Here is a 16,821-nt window from a genome sequence, read left to right as displayed (position 1 = left end):
TAATTTCGGTTAGACCGGGTATTACATTCTACCCCCCTAATAGAAATTTTCGCCCTCGAAAATTCCATCCACCCCTACGAGTACGCGAGCATAGTATGCCTTTATATCAAATGCATAACAGTTCCAAGGTCCTTTTACTCTGCGCGCTTCCGTTGCCGCGCTCTGATTTCTCTATTCCTGAGGGTCTCGGTCATTCATTCAACGCCGACCAACAGCCTCGTTCCTTACTTTTACTGTCTCATCAACCCACACCCTATTAAATCTCAAATCATGTCATCAATAATATTGCCATCTTCGTTAATCATAGCCATCATCCCACATCACTATAATCAATCAAAGCTTTCTTCGTTTTTAGAATTCAATGAGTTTGGATTAAGAAGCTGACAAACTCTTAAGAATCCGCTTTCTTTTACTAATCTATAAAAGCTTTCGAGACATATCTCTTTTGTTGAAGTTACTCAGATCAAAAATCATTTTCAAAAATATAACCAACACTCCTTCAAATTCTTGAAAAAAAAATTCAACAGCACCTCCCCAAAAATTGGAGTTTACCACCCGTCATGAGTTCCCTCAAACCAATCTCAGTACCGCATCAGCATTGCAATTTAAAGGTTTCCAAACGATTCCTCTGAAACCGATCATTACAAATCTTGATCTAAATCCAAGGTCACCATGACCAAACATCATAGCACTCATCTCTCAAACACGACAACTTGCACTCAATCATCATCTAAATCCGACTATGCATCAATGATAATTTCCTCAAGTACCCAATCACAACTTAGCATGACTGGTATTTCAAATCAACGTTTCCAAATCCATCATTTAGGACCATTCCTTATCTATTTAAATCAAAGGAACTAAAAGTCACGGGTTCAATCCGTTTCACCAAAAATCCAAAAATTAACCAACTATATAACAAACACAACACATCATTCTTAACAGAAAATCATTTACATCAGAGGCATTTATCCATTTGTATTAAGACAATTCCTTACTCGGACCATCTGGTTTGCTTCTTAGTCTAATATTAAGCTCGGCATTCCGAGTTTTTACTGTACAGGCGGTATTATAAAATCACACACTACCATTTAAGCTCGATTATTGAAATTACCTCAATCTTACTGCCGCAATCGGCCCGCATCCTGAATCTCTTCTTGTTGGCAATTTCTTGATACATGCCCTGGTAACCCGCACTTGTACCATACACCTAACCCCAATCGGCATGGCCTATTTGGGTGATGACTTCCACACCTCTGACAGCTCAAAACATTAGAAGCAGCCGCTGCCCGTTTTCCCTTACCATTCCTTTGGGACTCCTCACTCGTCGCAAAGTTATTCCGTCCTTGGGGAAAGTGTTGTATGTATCCTCTCTCCTTAAACTCTCGACCCCTTGGTGCGAATCCTTGGTTGTGCTCTCTATGACTTCCTTCCTCTGCAACCCTCCTTTTCACACACTCTTCAGTAATTCTGCTCTTACTCACTAACTCTGAAAAAGTTCGGATCTCCATTGGTCCCACTGAACTTAAGATGTCGCTCCGAAGCCCTCCTTCATACTTAATGCATTTCCATTCCTCGAAGTCTTCCGGAGCTCCATGACACGTGCGGGAAAACCTGAATAGCTCCTCAAATTTGTCTGTATACTCAGATACGGACATAGCACCTTGCTTCAACTGTAGTAACTCCAATTCCTTGGCTGTCCTGGCAGAATTTGGAAAGTACTTCTTATAGAATTCCACCTGGAAGGCATCCCAAGTGATAGGATCATTCCCCTGTTGCAGGAGACGTCGAGCCCCTTGCCACCAATGCGATGCTTCCCCCATGAGCAGATAGGTAGCAAATTCAACACGCTGCTCTTCAGGCACCAACTGCGCTTGCAGTGCTCGCTCCATGGCCTGAAATCAAGTATCAGCTTCAGTCGGATTGGTGGTTCCCTTGAACTTAGGTGGATTAACCTTTAAGAAAGTTGCCAGTGTCATCGGGCCCTGAGCTTCCCTTCCGCCATTGCCATTATTGTTTATCTGTTGCTCAAGGGCCTCCGCAGTGGCCTGCATAGCAGCAGCCATATTCTCCAACGCCGCCATAAGGTTTTCCGGGTTATTCGAGTTGATTTCCGGTTCCTGTGTACTAGAACGATCTCTCTCACGTCCCCGACCGGGTCCACGAGGCGCCATCTGGTTCCTATACACACCAAACAATCGATATCAAGTTGATCAGTCTCAATATCGGAAGTATAGTGCTTCAAAGTACCAAAGGTACACTCATGGACTTCATGCTAGATGTATCAGTTAGATACCCTAACTAGCACAGGCACAAACTCAGAGTATGCATTGAAGCATAAGCAGTTCCATCCCTCAGGCTCACGAGGACGAACTGCTCTGATACCATAATGTAACACCCTAATATTCAAATCCTTATGCTCGAGTCATAAGTCAATGATATTACGGTGGTACGACTCTCAGGTGGATTTTTAATATATAAACATAGGTAATTTCGAAAGGAGTATTAATCGAAAAGCCTGAAAAGAGTAGAAATAAAATCGCGAAGACGTATCACTCACGATTCGACAACGAAAAGATAAAACGTGAAGCCGAAAGCGATATATGGACAAAGCATAAAGGAGATTAAGAGATAGATAACAGATAGATATATATAACATAAGTAAATAGCCACTAGTCGCGACCCGCGAAGTTTAGGCCGACTAGGGTACAGTATGAAAGTAACTGACAACAGTACATCCTATTCTCTCCCAAAGGAAACATAAGAGCCTCTATAGGCAAGTTCCAAAAGAGTTCAACACATAATATAATCTTTTCAAAACAAAGGTGGAGAGATTCTAAGGAAAACACAAAGTAGAGAAAATAAATATCTTCGTCGTTTCTCAGACGAACCGCAGCTCACTTCTGAGCACCTGAACCTGTATCTGAAAAACAAGAGATATATACGGAATGAGAACCCCGGGCCCATGGGTTCCCAGTACGGTAAAAGTGCCAAATAAATACAATGCACTGCAATAAAAACTCACTAAGCATCCTAAACTCCTTTTCTCCAAGTATCCAGCCTAGATTCTCACTAATCCATGAATAGGCATCTGTCGTAAGGGGATACTAAATCTAGTTCATGTTACACATGTTTCCCAACTCGCTGATTCTTACACGAATCAGACTCAGAATCATAAGCAAAACCATCACCAGTTGTTCTGTCTCAGCAACTCTATATCAATACATCATACCCTCGCCTGGAGCTAGTGAAATCACATCACTGCGTCTACCCAGGGGGCTCAAATTATCTCATTCAAAAATCATCATCATCATGCAATCGCGTCACCAATTCATCTCATCCAGAACAGCCCCCAACATCCACCGACACCAACATGAGGGATCTCTCAGTTGTACAAACACAAGCAATACAGACAAGTAATACACAAATAAGGTACAAGTAGAACAAGTAGCACGTAATCAGGTAACATAGCATATATGATATAGAAATCCAAAACAAATAGGCAAACCCAAACAATTCAAACATATGAAATGATGTATGCCTGCCCTATGGCTGATGATATCATCTGTCAGTTATATAGCCAACCCGACATGTCCTGGTAGCTAACCATTGGACAGAAACACCCCTTGCGGAGCAAGTAGGTTTGAGCTACAACCCCCTTCCTACTACCCGCTCAACCCAGAGCCAGTGGAACAACCACTACTGCGGCTACTACCCATGCGGGTGTTTAAAAGCTCAACCTGGAGCCAGTGGAACAACCACTACTACGGCTACTACCCAGGCGTCACAATCTCTGACCTGGAGCAAGTGGGACGAACCACAACCCTTGCTACTGCCCAGGTATCTTAAGCATTAACCCGGAGCAAGTGGGACGAACCACAAACCTTGCTACTGCCCAGGTATCTCAAACATATATTCATTCAATCTCAATTCATATTATCAATCCTCATTGTTATCAAATCTCAAACATTAACCTGGAGCAAGTGGGACGAACCCCAACCCTTACTACTACCCAGGTATCAGAGTTACATTCATTCAAAACTCCATAATTAACTCATTTATCATAAATATCCTTTTCCGTCTCACACCCAGAGCAAGTGGACAACGCCACTGCCTACTACCCGGGGTTACACATCACATTTCAACATCTTCCATTATTATCCATTTAACACATTCATTCATTAATCATATATGCAATTATTCTCAGCCATAATCAATAATGGCTTTGCCGTGACCCGGCAATAACTCAGCCATCCGGCTCATGGTCCAATCAAGAACCAGCCATTTATCAATAAATATAGCCCTTCGGCTCATGGCATACACGGTACTCCCACCGTCATCCTCCATATCTCATATAATCATCGTTGATCATCATTGATCATAACTTTCCCCTTGCTTCACTCGCAAGTTACCACATCCCCTAGCTCCTTTCTCATTGCTAGGCATATCATAATGATTTAATACATAAGGGGTGAGATCAGAGGCTTAGAAGTATGAGATTTGACTTTTAAAACTCAAAAATCAACTTTGGCATGAAAGCATGTCCACGCATACGCGTACTCCACGCGCACGCGTGGATGGCCACAAAACTCATCGGCGCATATGCGCCATTCACGCGGACACGCGGATTGAAAAATAGACAACGACGCGTACGCGTCAGCCACGCGTACGCGTGGGTGCATTTGCACCCCAGGCACAAGACTGGCACAACTCTCGGGAAAATGGCTGGGCATTGGGTGCAGCGCATCGACGCGCACGCGCACATCACGCGCACGCGTGGATGGTGCCTTCTCGAAGAACGACGCGTACGCACCAAGTGCGCCTACGCGTGGAGGGTCATTCTGCTAAAAATTTTCTAAGTTAAAAACTACAGAATTCACAGATTCAACCCCCAATCTTCCGATGGACATAACTCTCTCATTTTAAATCGTTCTTCACCCGTTCTTCGAACGGCATGGACATCCCGGATCCAATTTCATTTCTAAATAGATTTGGCACAAAACAGAGATCCGTAGTCCAAGTTATGCCCCGTCAAAGTATGCCCAAAAACCATATTTTTCATACAAAACCACAAAGTGCCATTTTCAAAACAAGCCATTTTCAACTCTTTTCAAAATCAACCAAAACATGCCAATTTTTAACCCTTTTTGAAATCAATCAAAATATACCAAGATCAACATCAAGCCTCCTCAACTCATACATTAATACTTTACCACGATTCACAGAACCGCCATATAACCATTTTTACCCATTTCGACAAATGGCGAAATTACAAACACATTAACATGTCACACATCCTTCCCCATCCCAATTTCCAACAATACTATTTCCAATCGGTCATCATTATACATAATCAATATCATACTCACTATCACGTGGTTTCACCCACAAATCAACCTTAATCATTCCTTAATCATTCCTCAAGCATATATCACAACATACATATCTCTCATGCATCATCATATCATCAAGGCATCAATAATCATAATTACATATATGACCACATAATATATCTCAACCAAAACCAAACATACCTCATCTACATAATTTCACCCAAAATTACCAAATTCCACACTTCAACTCCTCAAACCTTATTATTCAATAACCAACCCAATCATTCATACATTCATTATTTAAAACTCATCAAATCACTTGTGTCATCATACAATGCACACATCAACTTACCTTCCTTACCTCTTCTCGGCCTCCGGCCCAAAATTCACGGCCTCCGGCCCAATTTCACAATTTAAAAGCATAAACCACAAATCAATACTCATTACCCCATACATTCAATTCTCAATACACCAAACATACAAGGCCACACAATTCTCAACCCAATCATTAATTCACATTACATACCAACTATGCATATTAGCACCAACCATTTACACAATCCAAACTTAATCCTAGGGGCATCTAGCCTAGGAATTCTCATCACACCACACGGTACTTAAATGAAACTTAAACCGTACCTCTTGTAGCCAAATCAATTGAGCCTCTTCTTTGGAAGACTTCACCAACCTTATCCCTAAGCCTCACCAAAACTCCTCAAGCAACACCAATCTCCCAATTGTGCACCAAAACCATCAAATGCACTAACATAACCAATATCACATTCATACATCAACCTAGGGCTCATAAAGATGATAAATCACAAGGGTTTGAGCACTTCTTACCTCAGCCTATATGAAGTAGGGATAGAACCCACTTAAAATCCATGTTGGAGTATCCCTAAACACCCAAAATCACAAAATTTCAACACTAACTTCCCAAAAACGTGTAGCAGTGGGGAATTTCGAAAACTGGGCAGAGATGAATGGAATACTCACCACAAAACTTAGATAGAATTGTAGAGGATGAGAAGAGCGACGCGTGGCCGCAAACGGCTCGTCAATCGGAGCTCCGTAGCTCAAGTTATGGTGGTTTAAAGATCAAAGAGAGTTAGGTTTTCTCTCTTCTCTTCTCTCTTCTTAATTCAGCGCCCCAACCCTTCTTTTTAGGGTAAAATGAGCTGAAATGCTCATAACTAATGTTTATATATGTTGGGTCTTGGGCCCACTTAGGCCCAGTTCACTTATTTTTGTCCGTTAGCCCAATTTTGGGCCAAAACCTTTAAGATTAGCGCTCCAAATCGCACTTTAAATATTTCTACCTCCCCTAATCATAATTCCTCATTTCTTAATCTTATTTACTCATACCAGACAGGTCTCAGCTGGTACTGCCGGTCAAAATTCCACTGCGCGCTTTTACGCAGAAAACTATGTCTTCCGACTCGGAAAAATTCACTGAATCCAAATATCACATTGAAATCATCAAATTCCAATCGTCAAATCTTCCAACCATATTCGCTCCTACTTAACTCATTATTTAATTAATTTCGGTTAGACCGGGTATTACATTCTACCCCCCTAATAGAAATTTTCGCCCTCGAAAATTCCATCCACCCCTACGAGTACGCGAGCATAGTATGCCTTTATATCAAATGCATAACAGTTCCAAGGTCCTTTTACTCTGCGCGCTTCCGTTGCCGCGCTCTGATTTCTCTATTCCTGAGGGTCTCGGTCATTCATTCAACGCCGACCAACAGCCTCGTTCCTTACTTTTACTGTCTCATCAACCCACACCCTATTAAATCTCAAATCATGTCATCAATAATATTGCCATCTTCATTAATCATAGCCATCATCCCACATCACTATAATCAATCAAAGCTTTCTTCGTTTTTAGAATTCAATGAGTTTGGATTAAGAAGCTGACAAACTCTTAAGAATCCGCTTTCTTTTACTAATCTATAAAAGCTTTCGAGACATATCTCTTTTGTTGAAGTTACTCAGATCAAAAATCATTTTCAAAAATATAACCAACACTCCTTCAAATTCTTGAAAAAAAAATTCAACAGCACCTCCCCAAAAATTGGAGTTTACCACCCGTCATGAGTTCCCTCAAACCAATCTCAGTACCGCATCAGCATTGCAATTTAAAGGTTTCCAAACGATTCCTCTGAAACCGATCATTACAAATCTTGATCTAAATCCAAGGTCACCATGACCAAACATCATAGCACTCATCTCTCAAACACGACAACTTGCACTCAATCATCATCTAAATCCGACTATGCATCAATGATAATTTCCTCAAGTACCCAATCACAACTTAGCATGACTGGTATTTCAAATCAACGTTTCCAAATCCATCATTTAGGACCATTCCTTATCTATTTAAATCAAAGGAACTAAAAGTCACGGGTTCAATCCGTTTCACCAAAAATCCAAAAATTAACCAACTATATAACAAACACAACACATCATTCTTAACAGAAAATCATTTACATCAGAGGCATTTATCCATTTGTATTAAGACAATTCCTTACTCGGACCATCTGGTTTGCTTCTTAGTCTAATATTAAGCTCGGCATTCCGAGTTTTTACTGTACAGGCGGTATTATAAAATCACACACTACCATTTAAGCTCGATTATTGAAATTACCTCAATCTTACTGCCGCAATCGGCCCGCATCCTGAATCTCTTCTTGTTGGCAATTTCTTGATACATGCCCTGGTAACCCGCACTTGTACCATACACCTAACCCCAATCGGCATGGCCTATTTGGGTGATGACTTCCACACCTCTGACAGCTCAAAACATTAGAAGCAGCCGCTGCCCGTTTTCCCTTACCATTCCTTTGGGACTCCTCACTCGTCGCAAAGTTATTCCGTCCTTGGGGAAAGTGTTGTATGTATCCTCTCTCCTTAAACTCTCGACCCCTTGGTGCGAATCCTTGGTTGTGCTCTCTATGACTTCCTTCCTCTGCAACCCTCCTTTTCACACACTCTTCAGTAATTCTGCTCTTACTCACTAACTCTGAAAAAGTTCGGATCTCCATTGGTCCCACTGAACTTAAGATGTCGCTCCGAAGCCCTCCTTCATACTTAATGCATTTCCATTCCTCGAAGTCTTCCGGAGCTCCATGACACGTGCGGGAAAACCTGAATAGCTCCTCAAATTTGTCTGTATACTCAGATACGGACATAGCACCTTGCTTCAACTGTAGTAACTCCAATTCCTTGGCTGTCCTGGCAGAATTTGGAAAGTACTTCTTATAGAATTCCACCTGGAAGGCATCCCAAGTGATAGGATCATTCCCCTGTTGCAGGAGACGTCGAGCCCCTTGCCACCAATGCGATGCTTCCCCCATGAGCAGATAGGTAGCAAATTCAACACGCTGCTCTTCAGGCACCAACTGCGCTTGCAGTGCTCGCTCCATGGCCTGAAATCAAGTATCAGCTTCAGTCGGATTGGTGGTTCCCTTGAACTTAGGTGGATTAACCTTTAAGAAAGTTGCCAGTGTCATCGGGCCCTGAGCTTCCCTTCCGCCATTGCCATTATTGTTTATCTGTTGCTCAAGGGCCTCCGCAGTGGCCTGCATAGCAGCAGCCATATTCTCCAACGCCGCCATAAGGTTTTCCGGGTTATTCGAGTTGATTTCCGGTTCCTGTGTACTAGAACGATCTCTCTCACGTCCCCGACCGGGTCCACGAGGCGCCATCTGGTTCCTATACACACCAAACAATCGATATCAAGTTGATCAGTCTCAATATCGGAAGTATAGTGCTTCAAAGTACCAAAGGTACACTCATGGACTTCATGCTAGATGTATCAGTTAGATACCCTAACTAGCACAGGCACAAACTCAGAGTATGCATTGAAGCATAAGCAGTTCCATCCCTCAGGCTCACGAGGACGAACTGCTCTGATACCATAATGTAACACCCTAATATTCAAATCCTTATGCTCGAGTCATAAGTCAATGATATTACGGTGGTACAACTCTCAGGTGGATTTTTAATATATAAACATAGGTAATTTCGAAAGGAGTATTAATCGAAAAGCCTGAAAAGAGTAGAAATAAAATCGCGAAGACGTATCACTCACGATTCGACAACGAAAAGATAAAACGTGAAGCCGAAAGCGATATATGGACAAAGCATAAAGGAGATTAAGAGATAGATAACAGATAGATATATATAACATAAGTAAATAGCCACTAGTCGCGACCCGCGAAGTTTAGGCCGACTAGGGTACAGTATGAAAGTAACTGACAACAGTACATCCTATTCTCTCCCAAAGGAAACATAAGAGCCTCTATAGGCAAGTTCCAAAAGAGTTCAACACATAATATAATCTTTTCAAAACAAAGGTGGAGAGATTCTAAGGAAAACACAAAGTAGAGAAAATAAATATCTTCGCCGTTTCTCAGACGAACCGCAGCTCACTTCTGAGCACCTGAACCTGTATCTGAAAAACAAGAGATATATACGGAATGAGAACCCCGGGCCCATGGGTTCCCAGTACGGTAAAAGTGCCAAATAAATACAATGCACTGCAATAAAAACTCACTAAGCATCCTAAACTCCTTTTCTCCAAGTATCCAGCCTAGATTCTCACTAATCCATGAATAGGCATCTGTCGTAAGGGGATACTAAATCTAGTTCATGTTACACATGTTTCCCAACTCGCTGATTCTTACACGAATCAGACTCAGAATCATAAGCAAAACCATCACCAGTTGTTCTGTCTCAGCAACTCTATATCAATACATCATACCCTCGCCTGGAGCTAGTGAAATCACATCACTGCGTCTACCCAGGGGGCTCAAATTATCTCATTCAAAAATCATCATCATCATGCAATCGCGTCACCAATTCATCTCATCCAGAACAGCCCCCAACATCCACCGACACCAACATGAGGGATCTCTCAGTTGTACAAACACAAGCAATACAGACAAGTAATACACAAATAAGGTACAAGTAGAACAAGTAGCACGTAATCAGGTAACATAGCATATATGATATAGAAATCCAAAACAAATAGGCAAACCCAAACAATTCAAACATATGAAATGATGTATGCCTGCCCTATGGCTGATGATATCATCTGTCAGTTATATAGCCAACCCGACATGTCCTGGTAGCTAACCATTGGACAGAAACACCCCTTGCGGAGCAAGTAGGTTTGAGCTACAACCCCCTTCCTACTACCCGCTCAACCCAGAGCCAGTGGAACAACCACTACTGCGGCTACTACCCATGCGGGTGTTTAAAAGCTCAACCTGGAGCCAGTGGAACAACCACTACTACGGCTACTACCCAGGCGTCACAATCTCTGACCTGGAGCAAGTGGGACGAACCACAACCCTTGCTACTGCCCAGGTATCTTAAGCATTAACCCGGAGCAAGTGGGACGAACCACAAACCTTGCTACTGCCCAGGTATCTCAAACATATATTCATTCAATCTCAATTCATATTATCAATCCTCATTGTTATCAAATCTCAAACATTAACCTGGAGCAAGTGGGACGAACCCCAACCCTTACTACTACCCAGGTATCAGAGTTACATTCATTCAAAACTCCATAATTAACTCATTTATCATAAACATCCTTTTCCGTCTCACACCCAGAGCAAGTGGACAACGCCACTGCCTACTACCCGGGGTTACACATCACATTTCAACATCTTCCATTATTATCCATTTAACACATTCATTCATTAATCATATATGCAATTATTCTCAGCCATAATCAATAATGGCTTTGCCGTGACCCGGCAATAACTCAGCCATCCGGCTCATGGTCCAATCAAGAACCAGCCATTTATCAATAAATATAGCCCTTCGGCTCATGGCATACACGGTACTCCCACCGTCATCCTCCATATCTCATATAATCATCGTTGATCATCATTGATCATAACTTTCCCCTTGCTTCACTCGCAAGTTACCACATCCCCTAGCTCCTTTCTCATTGCTAGGCATATCATAATGATTTAATACATAAGGGGTGAGATCAGAGGCTTAGAAGTATGAGATTTGACTTTTAAAACTCAAAAATCAACTTTGGCATGAAAGCATGTCCACGCATACGCGTACTCCACGCGCACGCGTGGATGGCCACAAAACTCATCGGCGCATATGCGCCATTCACGCGGACACGCGGATTGAAAAATAGACAACGACGCGTACGCGTCAGCCACGCGTACGCGTGGGTGCATTTGCACCCCAGGCACAAGACTGGCACAACTCTCGGGAAAATGGCTGGGCATTGGGTGCAGCGCATCGACGCGCACGCGCACACCACGCGCACGCGTGGATGGTGCCTTCTCGAAGAACGACGCGTACGCGCCAAGTGCGCCTACGCGTGGAGGGTCATTCTGCTAAAAATTTTCTAAGTTAAAAACTACAGAATTCACAGATTCAACCCCCAATCTTCCGATGGACATAACTCTCTCATTTTAAATCGTTCTTCACCCGTTCTTCGAACGGCATGGACATCCCGGATCCAATTTCATTTCTAAATAGATTTGGCACAAAACAGAGATCCGTAGTCCAAGTTATGCCCCGTCAAAGTATGCCCAAAAACCATATTTTTCATACAAAACCACAAAGTGCCATTTTCAAAACAAGCCATTTTCAACTCTTTTCAAAATCAACCAAAACATGCCAATTTTTAACCCTTTTTGAAATCAATCAAAATATACCAAGATCAACATCAAGCCTCCTCAACTCATACATTAATACTTTACCACGATTCACAGAACCGCCATATAACCATTTTTACCCATTTCGACAAATGGCGAAATTACAAACACATTAACATGTCACACATCCTTCCCCATCCCAATTTCCAACAATACTATTTCCAATCAGTCATCATTATACATAATCAATATCATACTCACTATCACGTGGTTTCACCCACAAATCAACCTTAATCATTCATTAATCATTCCTCAAGCATATATCACAACATACATATCTCTCATGCATCATCATATCATCAAGGCATCAATAATCATAATTACATATATGACCACATAATATATCTCAACCAAAACCAAACATACCTCATCTACATAATTTCACCCAAAATTACCAAATTCCACACTTCAACTCCTCAAACCTTATTATTCAATAACCAACCCAATCATTCATACATTCATTATTTAAAACTCATCCAATCACTTGTGTCATCATACAATGCACACATCAACTTACCTTCCTTACCTCTTCTCGGCCTCCGGCCCAAAATTCACGGCCTCCGGCCCAATTTCACAATTTAAAAGCATAAACCACAAATCAATACTCATTACCCCATACATTCAATTCTCAATACACCAAACATACAAGGCCACACAATTCTCAACCCAATCATTAATTCACATTACATACCAACTATGCATATTAGCACCAACCATTTACACAATCCAAACTTAATCCTAGGGGCATCTAGCCTAGGAATTCTCATCACACCACACGGTACTTAAATGAAACTTAAACCGTACCTCTTGTAGCCAAATCAATTGAGCCTCTTCTTTGGAAGACTTCACCAACCTTAGCCCTAAGCCTCACCAAAGCTCCTCAAGCAACACCAATCTCCCAATTGTGCACCAAAACCATCAAATGCACTAACATAACCAATATCACATTCATACATCAACCTAGGGCTCATAAAGATGATAAATCACAAGGGTTTGAGCACTTCTTACCTCAGCCCATATGAAGTAGGGATAGAACCCACTTAGAATCCATGTTGGAGTATCCCTAAACACCCAAAATCACAAAATTTCAACACTAACTTCCCAAAAACGTGTAGCAGTGGGGAATTTCAAAAACTGGGCAGAGATGAATGGAATACTCACCACAAAACTTAGATAGAATTGTAGAGGATGAGAAGAGCGACGCGTGGCCGCAAACGGCTCGTCAATCGGAGCTCCGTAGCTCAAGTTATGGTGGTTTAAAGATCAAAGAGAATTAGGTTTTCTCTCTTCTCTTCTCTCTTCTTAATTCAGCGCCCCAACCCTTCTTTTTAGGGTAAAATGAGCTGAAATGCTCATAACTAATGTTTATATATGTTGGGTCTTGGGCCCACTTAGGCCCAGTTCACTTATTTTTGTCCGTTAGCCCAATTTTGGGCCAAAACCTTTAAGATTAGCGCTCCAAATCGCACTTTAAATATTTCTACCTCTCCTAATCATAATTCCTCATTTCTTAATCTTATTTACTCATACCAGATAGGTCTCAGCCGGTACTGCCGGTCAAAATTCCACTGCGCGCTTTTACGCAGAAAACTATGTCTTCCGACTCGGAAAAATTCACTGAATCCAAATATCACATTGAAATCATCAAATTCCAATCGCCAAATCTTCCAACCATATTCGCTCCTACTTAACTCATTATTTAATTAATTTCGGTTAGATCGGGTATTACATAAAGTCTCATCATAGATTGCATTTTATTATTTATATAATTGGTGTGCTATATGTAAGTTAACCACATTTTACTTGATTATTTTTTAATATGAATTATTAATAAATTGCCGATTTTATTTATTCCTAAAATTTATTGTCAGAAAATGAATAACTGAATCCTCAGTTAATTTGATAACTCCCGTTATATTATTTTCACGTTATTTTTAAATATTATACCAATTTCACACACGTTTTATATTTTTTGACATATACTCTAATATATACTTTAATAATAATATTATATAATTAATATCAATGAGTAATAGTTCAAATGGTATAATTTTCCCATACTCAATTAAAAAATTGTGGATTCAAGTCTTCTATCTTTGATAAAAAAAAAATATATTATATAATCAATAAATATTATTATTTTATATTAATATAACTAATAATAATTTACACTTACACTTACAAAAAATTTATACATATAAATTAATATAATTTATATTTATATTTATTAAATTTTATATATTAATAAAATTTATTTTTTTAAATAATTTAATATTTATACTAATTAAATACTAGCCAAAATTATTAAAATCTAGTGACCTTTAAAAATTTTTGAGGTGAATAGAAATGCTAAACTCTAATTAGTTAGGAGGTGATTTGTCATGTCCTCCCAATAGCACAACTATCACTCTCATCTCTATCCTCCCACCGACCTCTTCCACCTCCTCCTTCTTACAATTCACTCCCTCCCTCCAAAAAGATTAAAAAAAAAAATGTTAACAATTTATTTTTATATTATTATAATATTGGTTGAACGTTAATAAACAAAATTTTTCAGTTTTGTTAAATACGTAATAATTTTTGTAAATAATATAAACAATAAATTTTGAAATTGGTCAAATAAAATAAAAAAATATTTTACTTTTAAATTACTTTATAAATCTTAACATTAGGATAACTATTCGTAAACCTAATAAATTGAATATCTAACCATTATTAACTGTGCATAAATAAATCGAATCAAAATAAATAACCATCTAATTAAAAATAATCAACATAATCATTTACATACTAACATCCAGTATATCCATTATTCATATTATTTAATATTTTTATTATTTTCTTATATTTTTTCTAAAATTTATTAATCGTATATATATATATATATATTTTTTTTTTGCACCAAAGTATTTATTAAGTCGAAAGTCCAATGACTAATATCTCGGATATTGTAGAGACAAAATGGACAATCCTCCTATGATTAGTTGTATAACATTACTAAAAAAAGAAAAAAAGAAACTAATTTATTGAACCACCACTAAAAGAAAACACCAAACCCAAACCAACCCCAACCCCGAAAAAAAAAACTAATACAACCGGAATATCACATTCTTTGCTATTTACCAAGTCTATTTTTTTTCACTCATCTTGTTATCTGTGATGAAAGATTAGAAATAGGATGTACCATTTTTTTTCTTTCGTGAAAGATCGTTCCACTAGTAAATGGATAGAGACCAAATGAATGTTGACTCTAAATTATTATATGTATGATTAACGGGAAGCCCAAATAATTGTTCTGCCTCTGCTGCTTTATGGTTTCTAGTCCAATTGAAAAGACACCAACAGCTCAAGTACACGCTGTTTATTTATTTTTTGCTTTTAAGAATCATGTCTTCCAATTTGATCAAATTGTTTCCAGTTAAGTAGTGCAATGCACCTAAATAAATCATAGTCTAATCATTCTTACTTTTTCTGTAATTAATCTGAGTTAATACCTTTGATGAGTTTCTAATAATCTTTTTCAATTTGATGTAGTACACATTGGACTTGTCATTTTCTTGCTCCCCCTTTTTAAACCGTGTTTCATTTGCATATTGTCCCTCCCACGTTCAACTAGGTACCATAGGATGTGACGATGTGTGTCCGTAACCAGAGACAAATTAAAGTAAGATAAAACCTGAGATATTTATCAATAAAACATAGAGATATTAGATTCTTTTTTTTTTCTTTTTGAAATGTATATCACTATATTAAGACAATGCATTTTAATTTTACCACGTGTCTTTTTATCTCAGTCTTATTAGTGTTATTAAATATTTTTCTATATTTATTAAAAAAATTAGAAACTAATAATTTTAATTTATATTAACCAATATTTTTAGTTAACAGTCTAATATTTTTAGTCTAGTAATTTAATACTAATTTTTCGTTAATATTTTTAAATATTACTGTTTAATCATTGGCCACAATATTATTCTTTATATAATTATATTAGACGTATACTAAAATTAATCTTTAATATAGTATATATATTAAAATAAAAAAATATATTTAAAATAAATTAAATTATATTTATATAAAAATATATAATAACTAATTTAGTGGTTAAATTTTAATAAATACATAGCATTTTTTATATTTATATCTTTGAGATGACCCTAATCATTAATCAACCAAAATTAATTTATATAATTATTATATATTATTAGCAGGCATGATTCATTATTTCATTTTTGTTAAATATATGCAATAATAACAAATGTGAAATTAATCAATATAATAAATATTTTATACTCTAAAATTTAATAATTTATTTTTTAAAGTAAATACCTATTTCAATCTTTAACAATTTTTTGAAGAATCACCAGGTTTTTAGTAAAAAAAAATTGACTTTCGATATTTAAGTAATTTAACTCTGTGAGATTAGTTAGTTCTTTTGTTAATGGTTTCTCTAGAATTATCGGAGCACAATTACATAACAGACTAAACTGCTAATCTGTCAGTTATATGAGACTAGTTGCTATTTTTTTAACCGAAAATTTTATTATTTTTTGAAATAATTGTTAGAGATCATTTAAAAAAAATTTCTATTTTTTGTTATCTTCTTTTATATATAGTCTAAATTTATTGTGTACGAATTAAAAAATATTGGTAAAATTTTTTAATTTTTTCTTACTTATTATTAAAATTAAATAAAAGATACACATATTAATAAAAATGGCATTACTACTTGTTATTATCAATTTTATCTATTTGTTATTAATTATTTTAAAATATTGAAT

The sequence above is a fragment of the Arachis hypogaea genome, chromosome 10 (assembly GCF_003086295.3).
Source record: "Arachis hypogaea cultivar Tifrunner chromosome 10, arahy.Tifrunner.gnm2.J5K5, whole genome shotgun sequence".
NCBI lineage: Eukaryota > Viridiplantae > Streptophyta > Magnoliopsida > Fabales > Fabaceae > Arachis > Arachis hypogaea.
Note: the sequence above shows the minus strand (reverse complement) of the source record.